This window comes from Protopterus annectens, chromosome 13.part0, assembly GCF_019279795.1.
Source record: "Protopterus annectens isolate FY-2018-M chromosome 13.part0, PAN1.0, whole genome shotgun sequence".
Classification (NCBI taxonomy): domain Eukaryota; kingdom Metazoa; phylum Chordata; order Ceratodontiformes; family Protopteridae; genus Protopterus; species Protopterus annectens.
In genome coordinates this window covers 197,851,351-197,870,187 of record NC_056747.1, presented here as the reverse complement: position 1 = coordinate 197,870,187, position 18,837 = coordinate 197,851,351, and the positions used below count along the sequence as shown (strand labels likewise).

At 37.5% G+C, this 18,837-nt stretch overlaps 1 protein-coding gene across 1 annotated transcript in view; it reads right to left on the bottom strand.

The window, feature by feature from the left end:
* Positions 1-188: 188 nt before the first annotated feature.
* LOC122787868 (histone-lysine N-methyltransferase, H3 lysine-79 specific-like) overlaps positions 189-18,837 on the bottom strand; it is a 2,114,473-nt gene continuing 2,095,824 nt past the window's right edge. The window contains exon 30 of the mRNA XM_044054784.1: positions 189-4,997. The gene's annotated coding sequence lies outside the window, so the exon portion shown is untranslated. The remainder of the gene's footprint in view (positions 4,998-18,837) is intronic.

Sequence of the window (18,837 nt, the reverse complement as noted above, 5' to 3'; positions counted from 1 at the left end):
CAGAAATCATATATGTCTACAGGAATGATGTTCTCTTTGGACATGGAACAACTGAAAGTCTCAAAGACGCACAAAAAAAACTTTCTCCATGGTCCTTATCAACTATAATACTAAGATTTTCACCCAGGAAAAAAGCCTTGCTCTGTTAGTTACTACTACAACCAGAAAGATACAAAAGCCTTAATGTATAAATCTCTACTACTCATTTATTTATTTTCACAAGGGTCTTTATCATTTATGTCCAATGAGATTATAGCGTTTTATTTTGAACAGGTCAAAGCAATTTTTAGTGCTCCACAAGAAAAAAACTACAATAAAAGGTCTCTATTAACAAGGCAAAATATTAAGAGATCTCAATTTGTCTCACTTACAGAAAAAAAATAAATAACAGAACAAGCGTTCCTAAGTATGTCTTTGTGGTCAAATAAATAGTTCCATAAATTAAAGTGCCCTGACGGCAACCCAAGTGACTGGGGTTCAATTACTGTGACTGACAATGGAGAAGCCAGGGAAGAGGGGGATAAGTGAAAGGACGTTGCCCATTCATCATGCCCAGGGGTGGGGAGGGTGTATGTATCTTGGAAGCTCACTACGAGGTGTGATTTCCCTAGCGGAGTCCAGCAGAAACCACCTTCCATGATTTAAGGGGTAGTGTACAGTTGAGTGAATGGACAGCATCTTGTGGAATTGAGGGGATATCCTTCACAGACCGCCCACACACCAGAGGTTAGGACTCAAAAACGAAATCAGAACCACTCCTGGATGCCTGTCTGAATGATGGCCCCGCCCATTCAATCCTAGTCCAGGTGATGGCAAATGAGCAAGCTGACTGGCCGGGAGGGGCCGACGACTGATGGAGAGCAGGGAAAGGTGTGCAAAAAAAGAACAGGAACTCCCAGTTACAGAGAACTTTATTGAAATGATTAGCTTGTATCAGTGATTTCTGCTGTAACAAACATTGCAAGATTCAGACAGGGATCAAGTCCGATGCTACATCAGCTTCCTTTTTTAAGAATGTCAATGGATACAATTAATGCAAACTTATGATATGGATTTTTGTCTGCACAATTACAAAGTACTTCCAGCTGAAAGTAAAGACTAAGCAGAGATGAATTTGGAAGGGCAACCCATTCAGGGAGTAAATACAACTAACTGGAAAAACAGAGGTTCCTTGCACAGTACCTCCCCTTGCTCTGGAACAGACTTCCCTTCAATGTCAAGCAGTGCGATTCCAGTCACCCTTACATGGCTTAGACAACTGGATAGGTACCCAAAAACACACTATAGGACTTAGATGCCTTTCCTCCTTGATCTAATAGACCTGTATTTCCTAGGTTTGGGCAAAAAAAACTGGTAACTGAAAATTCTGACGGACATGAATGTAGTGTTGATCTTTAATAGTAAGCTGTCCCATAAGGCAGTGCAATGCTTCTAGAGCTTGCAGCTTGAATAGCCCTCTGACTGAGGTAAATGCTGTAAGATAAGTATATGAGTTTAGCTCTGCTGGCAGGTTCAAAGAGGGCCTGGATCAACTTTTCTATAGTAAAATTCAGGCTGAAGATGAGGGATACCGAGCATCTGGATAGCCAAAAAGGATACCCATCACGTACTGCATTAACAGCTGTGCTGGAAATAACAGGAGATGCCACAGAGATACAGGCAAATATGGTTAAAAGGTGCACCTTACAAAAACATATGCCAGGCCTTGGTTAAACAAGTCTAAGTAGTTTTGGAGGACTTAAGAAATATGGCAGGATATAGGTTTGACCCTATTCTTCTCCCATCATAGTGAAAATTTTGTCCATTTGACATTCAAAGCTTTCTAGTACTAGATCTCCTTGACCTCAGAGTCAAAGACAACTCATCAGGTGAAAACAGGTGGCTATGAGATATCAGCCTGAAATCCCACAGGCTGTAAACTTGAGGCATCTTTTGTTGGGAAAATGCATTTTCCCTTCCTGCAAAAGATAGAATTCTGTACTGTACAGAATGAACCACTGGCTAGTCATGTAATTTGAGATGACTGAGTTAAACACAGCTGTCTTGGCCAGCTGAGTGCTATAAGGATTTCTTCCATCTTTTCTCCTCTTAATTTAGTAGTACTGTAAAAGAGGAAGACTATGGAAGGGAATGCAATAAAGAAGGGCCTTGGTTCCACCTGACTGAGAATTCATTAGCTGCCAAACTTTCGGTGTAGTAACTGGGGACCCGATAGTTTACATGGCATGAAACGGTTCTGTTTTTGGGCAACTATACCTGCCTGCCCAGAAAGGTATTTCTGTTCAACATCCAGTTAGTCTTCTAATATATTAGGTTGCCTGGATTAAGTAACTCTCATAATCATCATAGTTACTCTACACAGGAAGGAGTGAGTGGCCCTCCCCATTTGTTGACATACCACATCAGTGTCATGTTGTCTAACTCTGACTGGAATGTAAACATGGTGCACTGGAGACAGACTGGTTTCTTTCGGGCTGAAACACTTTTTCCTCTGCTTCCTAGTCCCAAAGCCTTTAAAGTAGTCTCTGAGTGTAATCTGATGCATCTGCTGTCAGTTTCAGGGTAGACTCCAGTGACAAAAATTAAAACTTCACCACTAGCAGTTCTTGATAACAGTGGGAAATAGTAGTCCATTTGTTACGTGTTGGCTTCACACGCTGTTTAGATGCAAGTGCATTTTCCTCCTGTGCAGATCATCACTTGAGATTAGGAAACAGGACATGTAAACCAAAATTCTGAGAAAGCTCCCTGTACTGAAGTGATGTTGATTTTAAAAGGCAGAAAACACTTCATTAGCTGCACCTGTCCTGAAGAGAGAGACTGTAGCTTATCATACATGGGACTGTTCTCTGGAATTTCCTCTGTTGTGAACGGGTTAGGCTGGACTACTGCTCACTCAACAAAGACTTCTAGACTCTGTGATGAAAAGCACTACAGCCCTGGCTGCAACCCAGGTGACCAGTGTTCGATTAGTGGCCCTGGCACTTGAAAAGCCAGGTAAGAAGGGAGAGAAGTGAAGGGTGTGATTTGGTGGGAACACTAGAATATAACCTCTGTTCTCAATACTATTTCTATCATTCTAAAGTTTGGAAAACAGGAAAAAGAGGTGCAGCACTACTCCAATATCTCTTATGCTACTGCTACTTGAAGTCTGTCATACTCGGTTTTCAATTTCTCCTGCTTGTTATCCAGTTCACAAGTTAATGGCCAACCCCAGTAAAATACATCTGCAGTGAATATACTACAAAACTGTAGTGTAACTACGCCACACAAAATTCAAATAATGTCTTAAAAAATCTGTAAACACTATGTTTTGTAACAGCACTGCATAGTCACTGAAAAGTACTACCATTCTGGCAATACCCTCCTAGGTGGCAAGAGATGTGAAGGCCATATCATTAGGTGCAGAGCAAATACAGGTCTCAGAAATAACTATTTAAGGCAAGGCAACAAGGCCAAGCACCACTGTTGAACCTTTCTACAAGAAACTAGGAAGAGAGAATTTAAGGTTCCATATATCAAACTGTACCAAGGAAGCAAACAAGCTACAAGGGACCTTTGGGATTACAATTAAAAGGCACTGTCATATAAATGATGTTCTTGGTATCCTCCTGACATGGCTGATTAGACTCCTGAGAAAAGGTAACAGCACACAATGAACAGGATGTTGAACAAAGGAGTTGTACACAAATAAACTGATTAGCCTATTGGTTACTCCTTTCAATTATCCTCTACACCATGGACTATCTAGTTTTAAAATTCTAATACAGCTTTGTTACGTCGAAGATGAGCTTTAATGTTTTAAAACCATCATATTGCTGCTTCAATAATTCAGGTCTGCACTTCTTTTTAATTGTGAACACCACTTTTTTTTTTTTTAATCAATCAAATATGTTTGAGGATCACTCAGCTGTATCACAAGAAAGCCAAAGGATTTGGGAACTACAAAACTTTTTTTGTCTGGTCTCAGTTATTACACGAGTCTACAAAGCTGAATCTAACAATGCGACTGGTGTTTTTGTGAACTATAACAAAAATCCCATTTAAAATACAGAAATAAAAAAGTAACACATTAAATATGTTTAAAGCTAAGCAACTCTTTAAATCAAGTATCAAAACATTACCAGATGCAAAATAAAGCCAAAAAATACTATTACCGGGTTCCCAGTTCAGGAATTTAATATCCCATTTACACTTAAAAGGGTGTGACCAACATGACTGCTCCACATCCTGACCCACCCTCTCATCAAAAAGACTCCTGCCATACACACTGTGTTCCAGTAGTCGTATTTGGGAAACTAGCACCACAGCCAAGTAATGCCTAAGCACTTCCTAGCATAATGAAGACCATTGTTTCTGGTGTTTTTTTTACATGAGTTAATAACCTTTGTGCTTTTAAATGTATTTGAAATTGGATTAAAGATTTTGTGGTACACTGCCATCATTTTCTTTTGGAGGAGGGGGTTATGGTCCTTCTGACATGTGCATTTTCTGATGACATAAACCCTTAGAGCCGACAAGTGGACCAAAAGAGCAGGGCCATTCAGTGTTGGTCAACCCTTACCATAAATTAAGCACCAAGTTTCAAAACTACTGAGGCACAGATCCAATGGTTCAAATAGCACCAACAGCATGTTACCAAACATCAATGCTGGTGTGCTGTATATGTAAATCAGCCTCTACTACTGTATTGGAATAAAATAAGTCAATGTTAAGTTCTTTTTCTTAAAAAAAAAAAAGATAAATATAATATTTTAACTATCAACAATACAACTGGAGCCAAGATTTACAATTTCTGCAATAATTCTGAACTCCGATTCACAGTATTTTTTTTCTTATTATATTGTGTCTCTCTTTTTTTCATAACTTGTTGTCCAGTAGTATAGCAGAAACCCTTGCAGGCTAGGCGAGCACCTTTCAGTGGAAGCTGAGCAAAGTTGGTCCACGTTGTCCTTGCATAGGTCACCATTTTTTCTTGAGGTAGAATTCCTAGTTACCTAAGAAAAGAAAAAACTGAAATAGCTAATTCTGGCAAAACAGTACTTCTGTAATCATGCACACATACACATCCCAAAACAAAAAGCTGCTCGACTCCAAAATGAACAAAGGACCATGAGTTGCATAAGTATATGGGAACTGGGAAGTTCTCATCTGTTACATGTGGATGAAAAATTTTTTTATATATTGTTATCATTATGCATTTTGACTGTATAGTGCAGATTAAACGAATCACAACATAATCAGAGATGGTTAATCTCAGACTTAAGACGTACACAATTTGTAACAGCAGGATAGGATTCCTTGAAGTGAACATTTGTAACCATTTTCTTGGTTGTCACTGCTACTCTTCTGACTGCAGAAGTAACTTATTAAACATTGCACTCATTCACTTTTTATTTACTACATAAAAGACAGTCCTGCTGATTAAGGTCTGTTTTGTAAACAAATACTTCTATAGTTCAACAAACTCTAAGAAAAATGAAATTCTATTTAAAATGCTTTAACTAAAGCTGCCTAATTTAAATTACTGATGCACAAGGTACTACAACAATAAGTTAGACTAAGCATCTACTTTGGCTCCAATCTTCAAATGCACCTCAGTCATCAATTCTTTAACTTCCGACTTTCCAGCAGTAAGATGGCACTGTTCAATAAATTGTTTTACATCAGTTCTCAGTGGCTGGGCCTTTCTCCACTCTCTGTCATCACTGACGGAACAGTATCCATAAAAGGGATGAAGCCCCTGCAACTCCTCAGTTGCTTTCACCACAGACAGAGGAACAGGACTGATGAGAAAGTATTTAAGAAAAAAAAAAATGGAAGTGGAAATCATACAGTGTTCCAACAAATCGAAGGGGCTTTTTTAATATAAAGACAATAAGAGTAGAAAGTACTGAGAACGTCTCTCATGAAGCCTGTTTTGGCGCTATACTGTATATCTGAGCTGTAGTGCTGGCTAAAAATTTACAATATGGACCAAACAGAACCAGCATAATATGCTGAACTGACACTCCTTAAAAATAAAGCACATAAACGGTAATCCCTTTACAGTGTTGTTAGAAAAACTCATGCCAAGGTTGTGCAATCTATTTGAGGCACAAGACAAAGCAAAGTATTAGCTATGCTAACGATTTATTTTAGTACTCAATTACATACTTCTTGTGCAGAAACAAAAAGACGAAGTAATGCATTCTGTAAGCCTCTTTCTTTTTGTTGCACTCAGAAAAGTGGCGGATTTACAGGGGCTTTTTGGGGAGCTGAAGCTCCCTCATTGTATCCACTAACATCTCAACTATCCCCACTTTTGGCAGTATGTTTGCTTACATTTTTTTTTCTTCAACTTGCAAGTATGGGTAAACACAGTTGAACTGCAAGGATCAAGTCATTTTGTGAGTTTAGCAAAACAACTTGACCCTCGCAGTTTAACTGTGCTCAAAAGCCACACTTGCTTACAGAAAAGGAAAAAAAAAGCAGCAAACACTGTAATGACAGAATTGGCTGTGTTCACAAGCTGTGCTTGGAAATGATTAGAAAAACTTTCGTAAATGATAGCAAATGATCTAATGCATACCTCTTACCTACCCAGACTGTCGCAGGATATCCAGATTTTTGCTTCATATTTTTGGTCTGTCCCTCATAAAATTTGTGGTTTTCTGTCAAATTGTTGACGACTGAAGTCACTAAACAATGATGGGCATTTGAGTTTCAGACTTCATAACCTTCAAAAAATACGTGCTAATGTGATACTAGTTATTCTACCATCTTTTTTTTAAGTTTATAAGAGTAATATTTAAAATCTGTCCATGATTTCTGGGTCTCTGTCTCCACATTTATTTTTCGCTTTATCTATAATTCTTGCCATAAGAGGTACAGAGGTACGATCTGAAGTTTCAATTATTGCAGTTAGAAAAATCATCTCAGTACTTGAATTGCACGTGCCTTTGGCCATTTTATTTCTTTACACCAAAAGCTGCTGTTCTGTGTGCAGTTCCAATAGGTTTCAGATTTTACTTTTATGATGGAGAGGGCATGATTCAAAGTGAGTTAAAAAATTGCACAGAAAGCATGCACTTGGCAACGCAAACCCTTCAAGTGTAGTTACTTTCACTATATACAATACCGTTTATGCAGATGCGACATTTTACAAACTAAACGGAGACTATAACAAATTTACAGTTATGGATTAATTCATCCACATATTCCAAGTTTCCAAATAAAGCATGACACAGCAATACACTCAAACTAATGTTTGCATTTGTGGAAATTTTAAAGATCTGGTGCCCAAATGCTGTGCTGCCCTAAGAGAAACATCAAACACAGGAAAGGACCAGCAGATCATTTATTCTAGTTCAGCCAATACAAAGGGAGCTAAACATGAAAGACTTACACAAAGCATTTACAGATTACAAACAAGATAAAGAAGTATATGAAGAATAAAACTGTTACAGTGGACAGAAACTGTAATAGATACAAATGTCTGTGTGTGTCTTGTGAGAAGTGGCTTCAAAATGAAATTGAGAATGCAGGGTTTTTGTCCATATCCTCCCACTTCATGCTTTACCACGTCTTGTTTCCTTGTTTTTGCAGTCCACCAAGACGGTGGTAAGTAAACGGTACCACCTACCTCTGAAAAATGGCACAACCCTACTTGTGACAACGTGTACTAGCACAACCCATACCTCTCTACTGTCCAGATCTTAGCAGAAAGTTTGTATTTTTGTCCCACATTTTTCTGTCTGATCCGCATAAAATTTGTGGCTTTCTGGCAAATCTGTGAAGATTGAAGTCGCTAAATAATGGCATACATTTGAGTTTCAGACATCATATCCTTCAGAACATATGCTAACACAAATTGTGTTTTTCTAGCAACTTTCTAAGTTTGTAAGAACAGCATTTAAAATACGTCCATATTTTTTAGGCATATGTCCTCCCATTATCTTTGTCCAGAATTCTTGAGCTAAGAAGTTGACAGTTAGGGCATAACCACTGTTGGGAAGTTGGGGTGAGTGAAAGCAAGATCAAATGTATTGCAGTACAGTTACCCAAACAAGTTAGCTTCAAGCCTGTGCTCTCCCTCAATATGAGTGCAATACTAACCCATACAGGACTTTTAAGAGTTTATCTGTACTTGATTTTTTTTTTAATTCCATACTTCGAACCTCTTCCATTAGGGAATGCAAACCACTCATGGTGATTCTTGTAACTTTTTTAAAACTATGTAGCTTTGTTTTCTGCCAAGGATCACACCAGATGCTTTAGCGTAAGGGCATAACTGTCAACTGTCCACATTTTTGCATCACCCTTTTGTCTGTTCCTCATAAAAATGTGTGGTTTTCGGGCACATCACTGAGGACTGACGTCACTAAATAATGACATACATTTGAATTTTAGGCATATCCTTCAAACATCAGATTAGGGGATTGAAGGGGTGATGGTAGTAGCCTAGTTTACAGAAAAGAAAAAAACTCAAAAGTCCAGTGAACATAGCTGAAGTGTAAGGTCACTTCCTCATCAGACTTGCAGACTGACTAATCCTGTTTCACCAGCTGCCACTGTCATGTTTCTTCTACAAAACAGAAGTTAAAGTGTGTGTTCAAAGTGCTTGCTGGTAAATTGTCCTAACAGTAAACTGGGCAAAGGGAATGCTTTTTCAATCTACAACTTCTCCTTCGGTAAGTAATTATTACTCATAATTAAATTATAAAATATATGATCATAATTAGTGTTTCATGGTCTTTAACTTTTAAGCTGTGATAATGATTACTGCAGGTCAGCATCTATGTGCTGTGAAACGTGACACCTCTAGCAAACAACACACAGCTTGTACAGCTGACCAATTTCTGAAATGTTGTGAAGAGTAGTAAAGGAAACTGCACAAATAGCAATGTTATCAGTAAGATGTATTCTTCACAGTGACAGCAGTCAGTGCATAGTATTTCTACAAATACTGTAATATATTATAATGTACACAACCCCCAATTATATTTTTTGCTAAACTTTCACAATCAACTTCTCATATCTTGGAAACTGCACAACCTAGACATATATTGTTACAATATTTTTGTTACCCAGTCATAAGCTTTCATGTGACAATCAGGAATTATTCTCCAAGTACAGGTTGATTGAGATATTTACATCAATATGAAAATATGTTTGTTTAATTACCAATTAAAATAATACTGGACATCTCTCAAGATGTGCAACTTACAGTGCGAATAGAAAAAATAGTTTTATTAAACAATATCTAAGGTTTTTCCTGAAGTCATGCAACAGTTTGTAAGTCACTTGGTTTTTGAAATATTAAGTACAGATGAAAATACTGTTTATTTTCATAATTCCTAAAACAAGTGATATAAATGGACATGAATTTCCCTGTTTACCCCTAAGGCACATTACATCATACTGCTCAATAACACGTAGGGCTCTCATCTATGAACATAGTGATTCATTTCTCTATTGCAGCATATCCTAGATTAGCAATCAGTATTATTTTGTTAATAATTCCTTGCACTTTATAATACTGCATATTTATTACCTGGTAACTTTAGTTAAACAATCCAGGCCAAAAAAAGGATCTAGGAGTGTGCTGAGGTCAATAAGAAAGATGAAACATGCATGTCCACAGCTGGTAGGGTTTGGCTTTATTGGCCTGAATGTATACATAAAGACTTAAAAAAAAGTAAAATGTCATGGGCATTCAGAAGCCATGAAGCTGAAACATGATGTCGTTAACGGGTTATTTGTGTCAGTTATGACAAGTCACAACTCTCCTCCACAAAAGTCCTGGAGTTCATAAGTGCTCATCTAGATTCTGTTTCAGATAGCAACACTACCACACACCAGACCGTCCATTCTACAAAATCAAGCCCTACAGCTACTAGCTTATCAAACACCTTCAGCCAAGTTGATTTTTGCAGTTAATAATTACTGATTAATGCTTAGAAATGCAAAGTAAAGCTGGTGAGAGAATGAACAAGTTAGGGCTGAAAATGTTAATACTGTAGTTAAGAGGTAGGGTATAAACCAAGAGAAAAGGAGGACTGGATTTTCTTTTAACTAAGGATATGCAGAACTGAGTAACAAGGGGCATCCACGTCAGTTCTGGAACCGCCTCTGAGAGTAATTGCTCATCTAAGGTGAGCCCGACACTTGAGGGAACTTTTCTGGGAACAAATAAGTTGTACAGTCATATGTTTGACTCTCAGTTAATCAAATTAATGTCAGTTGCACACTGCATCTTAAAGTTTTCTGAGATTACAGAACTTTTGTTGTAATAAAGTTTCCCCCTTAACCCCAAAATTACATAAACTTGGAGACGGTACATATAAACAGGCAAGGCTGTGGGAGATGTAATAAAGTTTCCCCCTTAACGCCAAAGTTACATAATCTTGGAGTCAGTACATATAAACAGGCAAGGTTGTGGGAGTTAAGAAATACTGTGTGTTATTTGTGAAAGTAACTTCTGGTGTCGTCATTATTTTTCCAGTGTTCTATTCTGATGTCAGTCTCACTGATCAGTAACCATGTATCCATTTTTGGGTGATTACAACGAATAACCAAGAAAATGCATACCACAAAACCTAAAATTCAATTTGGGATGATGCGGATGAAGCATTCCTCTGTATGCCTTTCTCCTCTCCTCATTCATACTCATGAAAAGCAGACACGCGAACTGTGGTAATTTACTTAGTTATCTTATGTTTACTGGGCAGGCAGGCTAATCCATGAATCCTTTTCTGCCAAAACTCTGGCCAAAAGCTTAACATTAATTTTACTCAGATACCCCAAGCAGACTTCAGAGAATTTACCCCTCTGGTAGACAGCAAATGCTGAAGGTGTGATGGAAGAGAAGTAACTGGGAATGCTTTTCAAGAAATAAGTTCCCTATAGGGGATTCTGTCAGAAATGTTAGGGGAACACATGACTAACAATGGAAATTATTCTTTTGAGGACGGATCTGTATTGCCTAAACAAAGTAGGGCCTTATTAAATTTAATGCTACTGGCTGCAAAATAAATAAAATAAAAAAACTAGAAAATGGCAATCAAAATCTAAACCAAGTGAGGCTGAAGTACTGAACATTGTAAAGATAAAACTACTAGAGATAGGAGTAAATTACACAGAAGTAAATGGAATCTGTGGGAACAAAACGTGCAGAAATGAGCAATGTATATAAAGTTGGTATACATTATGGTTAAAAATAAAGAACATATGTATGTATTATGTGAGAGCATGAAACATGTTAATATGTTTTTCTTTTCTATTAATGTACCTGTGTATGTCTCAAGTGATAATTTAAAAAAGGTACTAAAAAAGAACACAAAAACTTACAAATCCTCACAAGGTAAACATTTCAACACGTACATTCATACATTATTGCTATTACAATCTATTCTGTTATGTACCAGAATAATAATCACTGAAAGAAGGCCTTCAAAGATAAAATTCGACTTAGAAGAAACAATCCTAGCTCCCAGGATGCTGACCTGCAGTGTAAACCACTTACACTTTGTGGTTTCATAAGTGCTACAATGAATTTTCAACATATCTTGACATACCCCGAACCAGACGATGATTCAGTGTTCAAATGTTCACATAGAATCAAAATGATACGAGACTGTGGTGAACTTGATGGCTGTATATCTTGTGCCTGTACATTTAATCTAGTTGGTAATGCAATGCATGCTGACCATCCAAAAGTTCACATTTCAAAACTCAAGTAACAGGATTTGCTGGTTATGTCTCAAAGACAACTGCTGGGTCCAAATAAAAGTGCAGAGTTATGTATAACTGTAATCAATTGCATCATTTTACACTCTCAACAGTTCCTGGTACAATGAGTATGACTATGCCACTTTGTTTTCTTATATAAAGATAACCATGTTATCTAACCATACAAGGTTCATTTTTCTTAAAGGTGGGCCTGGAAAGTTTACAGAGAATACATGAAGAAATGGATTTCAAATCCATAGATATACAAGAGTCTCTCTTGAAAAGATTAAACAAATAAAAGCAAACAAAAATAAATAAAACATAAAACAAAGAAACGGAGCATCAAAAACACACTTTATTAAACTAAAACTGGTATATGCCTTCAGTGGTTCACAAAAACTGAACATTCAATATAATTTAAATAGAAACTAATAACCGATCGGTTCTCTTCCACAATTATCTGTGCACTCAATTAAACACATGAATCATTCAATTATTTAAAAATAAAATAAAACAATTATCACTAAAGCCACAATAATCTACTATACATTGCGATAAATGCTTCAGAAAAAAAATTCATTATTTAAACCTCCTGGTTGCAATGTTTTATATGTATAAATAAAACATACTTCCCATTTTAATAAAAACTTCCAAAACATTTAAGAATAATTCTGGATTAGGAAATGGGTTCCTATTACATTATCGAAGTTCTGAAACTCCGAACACCATAAGGTCGAAACCTTATGTTCGAAGTTTCAGAACTTCGATTAAGTAAAAAAAAAAAAAAGAAATAAAGTCTTGCAAGCAGGGGGGCAAGCCCCCCTGCACCCCCCACTCTTTAAATATACCAAATCTGAGATCACAACACAGTGTGCACCACTGTATTGCGATCTCGGAGTTGGTATATTTAAAGAGCGGGGGGGGTGCAGGGGGCTTGCCCCCCTGCTTACAAGAGTTACTTTCTGTTTGTTGGTTTTTATTTTTTTTTTGCGTTGTTCGAAATTATAAAACGTTGAACATACAAGTTCGATCTTGTAGTGTTCGAAGTTTTATAGTTTCGACAACGTAATAGGAACCCTTAGGAAATGCATATAATATTGAATAAGTTTGTTTGTTTATTTGTGTCTTTCGGCTTTTCCCGGTTAGGGGTCGCCACAGCGGAACTCCTGTCCGCTAATGATTGGCAGTAGATTTTTACGTGCTGGTTAAGATTAAAAATTTCACCTGGTGTACACTATGAAAATATACAGCTATGGGACTAGTAACAACTTTATTTTTTACAGTCTTGATGTGCTCTTGAATTCTTTTTCTAACCTGCCTTTTAGTTTGACGTATATAGCACTTTCCACAAGGACAAAGCAAACCATACAGCACTGCTTCTTGGTAACAAATTTTAGTCTCACAAAAAGACAAGAAATACATCACGTTAATAAGCTTCTAACCTATAAACAAAATACTTACAAATAGCTGCATCCTAGCTGTACTGTTTCCTGCCCTGAAAACAACCATTTATTACTCTGTCAGCTATACTAGGGACATTTAAATATGAAACTTTTCATCTTAAATTAGATAAAAATTTCATCTGAACTTATTTCTTTTCAGAATCCTACAAGTTCTTTCTATAAAAGGGGAATATCTAGTAACAAAATATACTTTCTTGAGGGACTGACTCAAAACCGTTTTTTCGAGTCTACAATCTTGAGCCATCTATCCCTTTTGTATCAATCTATCCCAAGACCAGGTTAAATGCTGTCCTAAACGACCCCTACTTAACAGCCTCTGTGCCATCCTTTCCATTACTTTCTTAAACTCAATTTCATTTGAGCATAAAGTGTTGGCTCTAAAAACACTTGCCATGTATTAAAGAATGAATCAAATGAGCCAGATGGGCACTAGTGACATGTAAAAGAGTATTTGCTGAGGAGGATTTTCTAAACAAAGTAGTACAAATTTTATCTTCACTTACATAAATGTTAAGATCTACATAATGTACCACATTTTTGTATACTATATGTAAAGTACAAGCCAAAGTCATTATCCTTCTGTAAGTAATCAAAAAATGTCAAAAAAATCAACTGGATCCTCCTTTGCTATACAAAAAATATCAATAAACTGCCAAGGTGCCAGTTAATTTTGTTTAATAAAGAGTTTTTATGGTGCTAATTTGCTTTTTGCCATAACTATTACAAGTCTGAGATTTACTTGGCAAAGCAGTGGAACTGGTGAATAAATAAACAAACAGTTTAAAAATCTTCAAAGCAACTTCCCCACATTATAAGACATCTGTTATCAAGATGTCTGGGCAGGCAGATTTTGGAAAAAAAATTACAGTGTCATGAGATCAAACTATGGTTCATCACATGACTCATATGGTAAATTTGAAATTCACTGAGGTACTGTCTTGTGTAAGTAGACCACAACAACAGTTACAATAGTCTATGCAATACAATCTAATGTTACATTGAAGTGGTTCACAGTCCAAAATGCCACTATTGGTAAGAAAACATTGGAAAAGAATATCTGAGAATGAGAATAACACCAGTGAAATCAACCATCCTGACAGAAAAAAGGATGAACGTGCTTGGTAGCTCTTGTAAAAACTGTTGAGCTGTTAAGGACAGCTGTATTTAACAGCTCAACAGTTTTTACAAGAGCTACCAAGCCTTTATCTTAACTGTGGTTTGTACTAAGAGTGTTCCAGTTATTTAAACTTTTGAGAGCAAGAGGTGGCATGTTCATCCTTTTTTCTTACATATTTTATATTTGTTTGAATGGCCTTTAGTGGTGCGATTTGGTCTTTGTGTTTACCATCGTGACAGATGTTGAGTGGGATGGCTTTGGGTATGTGATTATTTTGTCAATATAGTCAAGGTAACAGCAGTTCTGAAAGGCTGTCCTCATGAGCCACTCACTTAGATCTGTCTTTGATTAGCCAAATCAGGTAAATAAGCACGGTTATAAAATCCCAGATTTTTAAAGTGTTCTGCTACCTTCTTAAGTGTTTCAGAAATATATGTGGAAAACAATCCAAAGTCCAGACTCTAAAACAGAGCAAACTAATTTACATTTACATCTGAAAGAACACAAATAAGCAAGGTACAATGCATTCTCGAAGTTCAGTGTTCTAAACTAGCCCTTTGCATTAATAAGAAAGGGGACAGTGAGAGGAGGATTCTGAACCTTTGGCACGACCCATAAATGCTGAGGTTTTTCATGTGTAAAAAAGACTAAGTTGCCTACCTTCCCATTTCCATTTCTGGATATCTTTTTTGAATTCCCCTTAACAGTCAAGTACCTGACCACCTACCACAACAAAAAGGGTGGGTCATGATGATAAACATACTCAGCACACCATGTCTTCAATTGAGGAGAGTCAAATGTGTACTCCTTATCCAGCAGATACAGCATCCCATGCATTACTGGTGATGGTCATCCTTACTGGTGCACTGATGAGGAAGAGGCACTTCACTACCTTGATTACTACTTACTGAAGATGCAGAAACTAGTTCTGTGCACAGTCATGTTAATGGCTACAAGGCTTATAAGAAATGAAGTGGGGGGTTGGCTTTTGTTTTCGAAGGGATCCACTTACTGGACAACTGCTGGCAGGGTTTACTATATTTGAAAGGGACCCTTGCATTTTTTTTTTAAATATGTGATGATAATTACCTTCTTTACATGAATGGCATAGCTCAATAATGTTATCACATTTCTTTTTAATATACCCAATCCTCAGTTTCTTTATTAAAAAGGTTATAGCTATGAAAATGTTAAGATTATGGTTTATTTACTTCTGCAAGATTTTACAGTTGGAACAACTGAAAGACTTCTAATTGATGTAAATACTTTACTGTATATACCTATCTTGTAATTGTTTGTGGTTTCATGAGAAATGTAACTAATGTTATGCTGTTTTCCCATCTGATAAATGGTTAAGAAATGACTTACAGCTTCACAGCAGTTTTTGGTCAATTCTGATTCTTTTTCTTAAGCACAAACTTGCCTTTGCTTGGATCATGGCTCATTAGCAGCAGTACAAAAGAACTGCAGCCCACACTCATGTTTTCCCCCTCCCCTGGTTATTACCTTAAGCTAATCCCAAAGTTAATAAATATTACCTGTGGCAGGCACCATTTTTGATTTTACATAGCTGGACTAGGTCTAAAGCACTAATAGCGCCCTTCCAATCAATATCTTAGAAAACCTTTATTACTTTATTTAGCTTACTAAGTCCCTTATTATCCATTAAAGAATACCTCAGTGGAAAACTGCCCAATAAAGCTTAATGCTTTGTGTGGGCTCTTGAACACTAAGTGTCTTACCAGTGCATAAAAGTGAAATTTACTCTCATAGCCATAGAACTATAAAATGCAAAAAACGCGACTCTGTAGACCAAATTGTTATAAAAAGTAGAAGAACCTAATACAAAGTTACAAAAAAAACTACTTTTAGCTCCAGTGCACTCACTCAGTATACACAGACCCTTACTACCTCGTGGCCTAGTTCAGCCATGCTCTGCGTGGGCTTGCTCCGCACCCCACCCTGCTCCCAATTCCCACTCGCTCCCAGTACAGCTAAATATATAGTGCTACAACCACACCCCCTCTTTCTGCAACCAATCAGCCATATCCAAGTCATCAATAGGTTCTCCAGTACTTAACCTCTCTATCATATCTTAAATATTTTAAACTGGGGAAAAGTCAACCTCAATAATCCCAATGTTACTTGCAATAACACCAATTAAAATACTACCACTATACTCTCTACTACCATTTCTGCTTGTCCCATATCATCTTACTGCCTATGAATATAATACATACCCAGGTTTCCACTACCCAAAAGGCCAAACCTCCACGTATACAGCTACACACAAGCTTGAAGACTTAATACATCCCCTCCCATCTAACTCCTTACTTACTAGGTATCAGCATCCCATTAGAAAAAGATATGCCAACCCTAAAACCAAAAGATACCAAAGACTATTAATTAAAATATGGAAGCTCACAATCAGATTACAATGCAACCTGACAATGGATGGAGATATCCACCCAAATCCTGGCCCATCCTCATCCACTGGATTTCAGTCCTTTACCAACTGTCCCACTACTACACAAATCTTAGACATACCCCCAGACTCACTCCTGATCAGTCACCTAAATATCAGTAGTGTAAATAATAACATACAACACCTACATGCCCTCTTAGATGGTCTTTCCCCAGACAAACTATGTCTAACTGATACCTGGCTAAAACCTTCTACTTCAGATAATGAAATTATACCACCAGGCTATAACATCCTAAAGCTTGATCGAATCAATAGGAAGGGAGGTGGGGTAGCTGTTCTGTACAAATCCATGCTTGAAGTGTCCAATAATGCTCTGCAAACATCCCTATTTGGCAATTCTGAAATGTTTATCACTAAGCTCCATATTAATAAGAACAAATGTATAAATCGCATCTGTGTGTATACCCAGGCAATAACAAATTCCCTCGAAGATATCCAACATTGGTTATCCAGCAACTACCCCCAAGAAACCACTGTACTTGGGGACTCCATGTGTTCCTCAGAACCCCCACACACCACATAAATGTTTATGGATTTTCACAGGTTGTATCCTCCCCCACTAGAACCAGTAAACCCAACAATAAAGCAAGTATTCTGGATTGGATTCTTATTAACACCCATCCCCTCAAATACAAGAGTGGACCTTGCCTGATGATGTAAGTGATCACCTCCTCACCTATCTAATCAGACAAAAAGCTGATATCCACAACCAGTCCATTTTTAAAAGAGTAAGGAACAATAAGAATTTCAACTGCACGAATTTCCAAAATGAACTCAAATCTTGCAATTGGTCAGTTCTGAAACAATTACCACTTGAAAAACAGTAAATTACTTTAATACCAAATTCGTATCCATCCTTGACACCCATGCACCAGCACAGACTATTAGAACCAAAACAAAAGTTGTTCCTTGGCTGTCAAAAGAAACCAGACAAAAAATGCTACTTAGAAACAGGGGTTGGGGCACTTCACGAACCACAAAAAAAAAAACTTCTACATCAACTTAGATACAGACAGTTAAGAAATGAAACAAAAAAATCCACCACATTAGACAAGAAAAACTATTACTGTCATGTACAAGAAAAACACCAAAACAAGCCACAAAAGTTTTGGGTAGCTATAAACAAACTCCTTAGTCCAGAACAATCCTCCACTCCTGCCCCCTTGGATTCTAACCACCCCCCCAGAAGAAATTGCCAATACTTTTAACAGCTTCTTTACAACAACCATCCAGAACCTAGCTAACCAATTATCCCCCAGATGCCCATATTCTCCAGCCACTACAACCAGCTCCCAACTCTCCTTTAACTTCAAACCAGTTTGCACATCTTTTCTCTGAAAATTACTTTAGAAACTAAAGCCTACCACCCTGTTGGCTGATCTACTTCTGCAGAATATCTACAAAAAGCTGCAGATGCCATAGCATACCCCATTACTATCCTGATCAATAGAATTATAACTGAAGCGTCCATCCCCTCCGTCTGAAGATATCCCATATCATCCCACTCCATAAAGGGGGCAGCTCTACTGACCTGTCAAACTATAGACCCACAGCTATTCGGTCACCCTTGGCTAAAATTATGGAAAAATGCATCCATAATCAACTCCTGAACTACCTTATCCATAATAATCTTCTAGCCAACACCCAACATATGGCTTTAGACCATTCCATAGTACAACCTCAGCCCTCCTCTCCTTCTCTAATGTCATTAACAAACACCGAAACAATAAATAAACTTTCTTCTGCTATCTTTCTCGATCTTTCGAAAGCCTTTGATATGGTTTGCTTGTGTCTTTCGGCTTTTCCCGGTTAGGGGTTGCCACAGCGGAACTCCGGTCCGCTAATGATTGGTAGTTGATTTTTACGTGCCGAGTTACCAGCCCTGACGCACAACCTTCAACGAAGATACGCCCATTCACGCACGTCTCCACGCAGAAGATGCTCTAGCTGAGAATCGAACCGGACAGCGTCTTACTATGAGGCGACAACGCTATCGCAGCACCAACACCATGGATTACGAAAGCCTTTGATATGGTAAGCCACCAAATACTCAAACACTT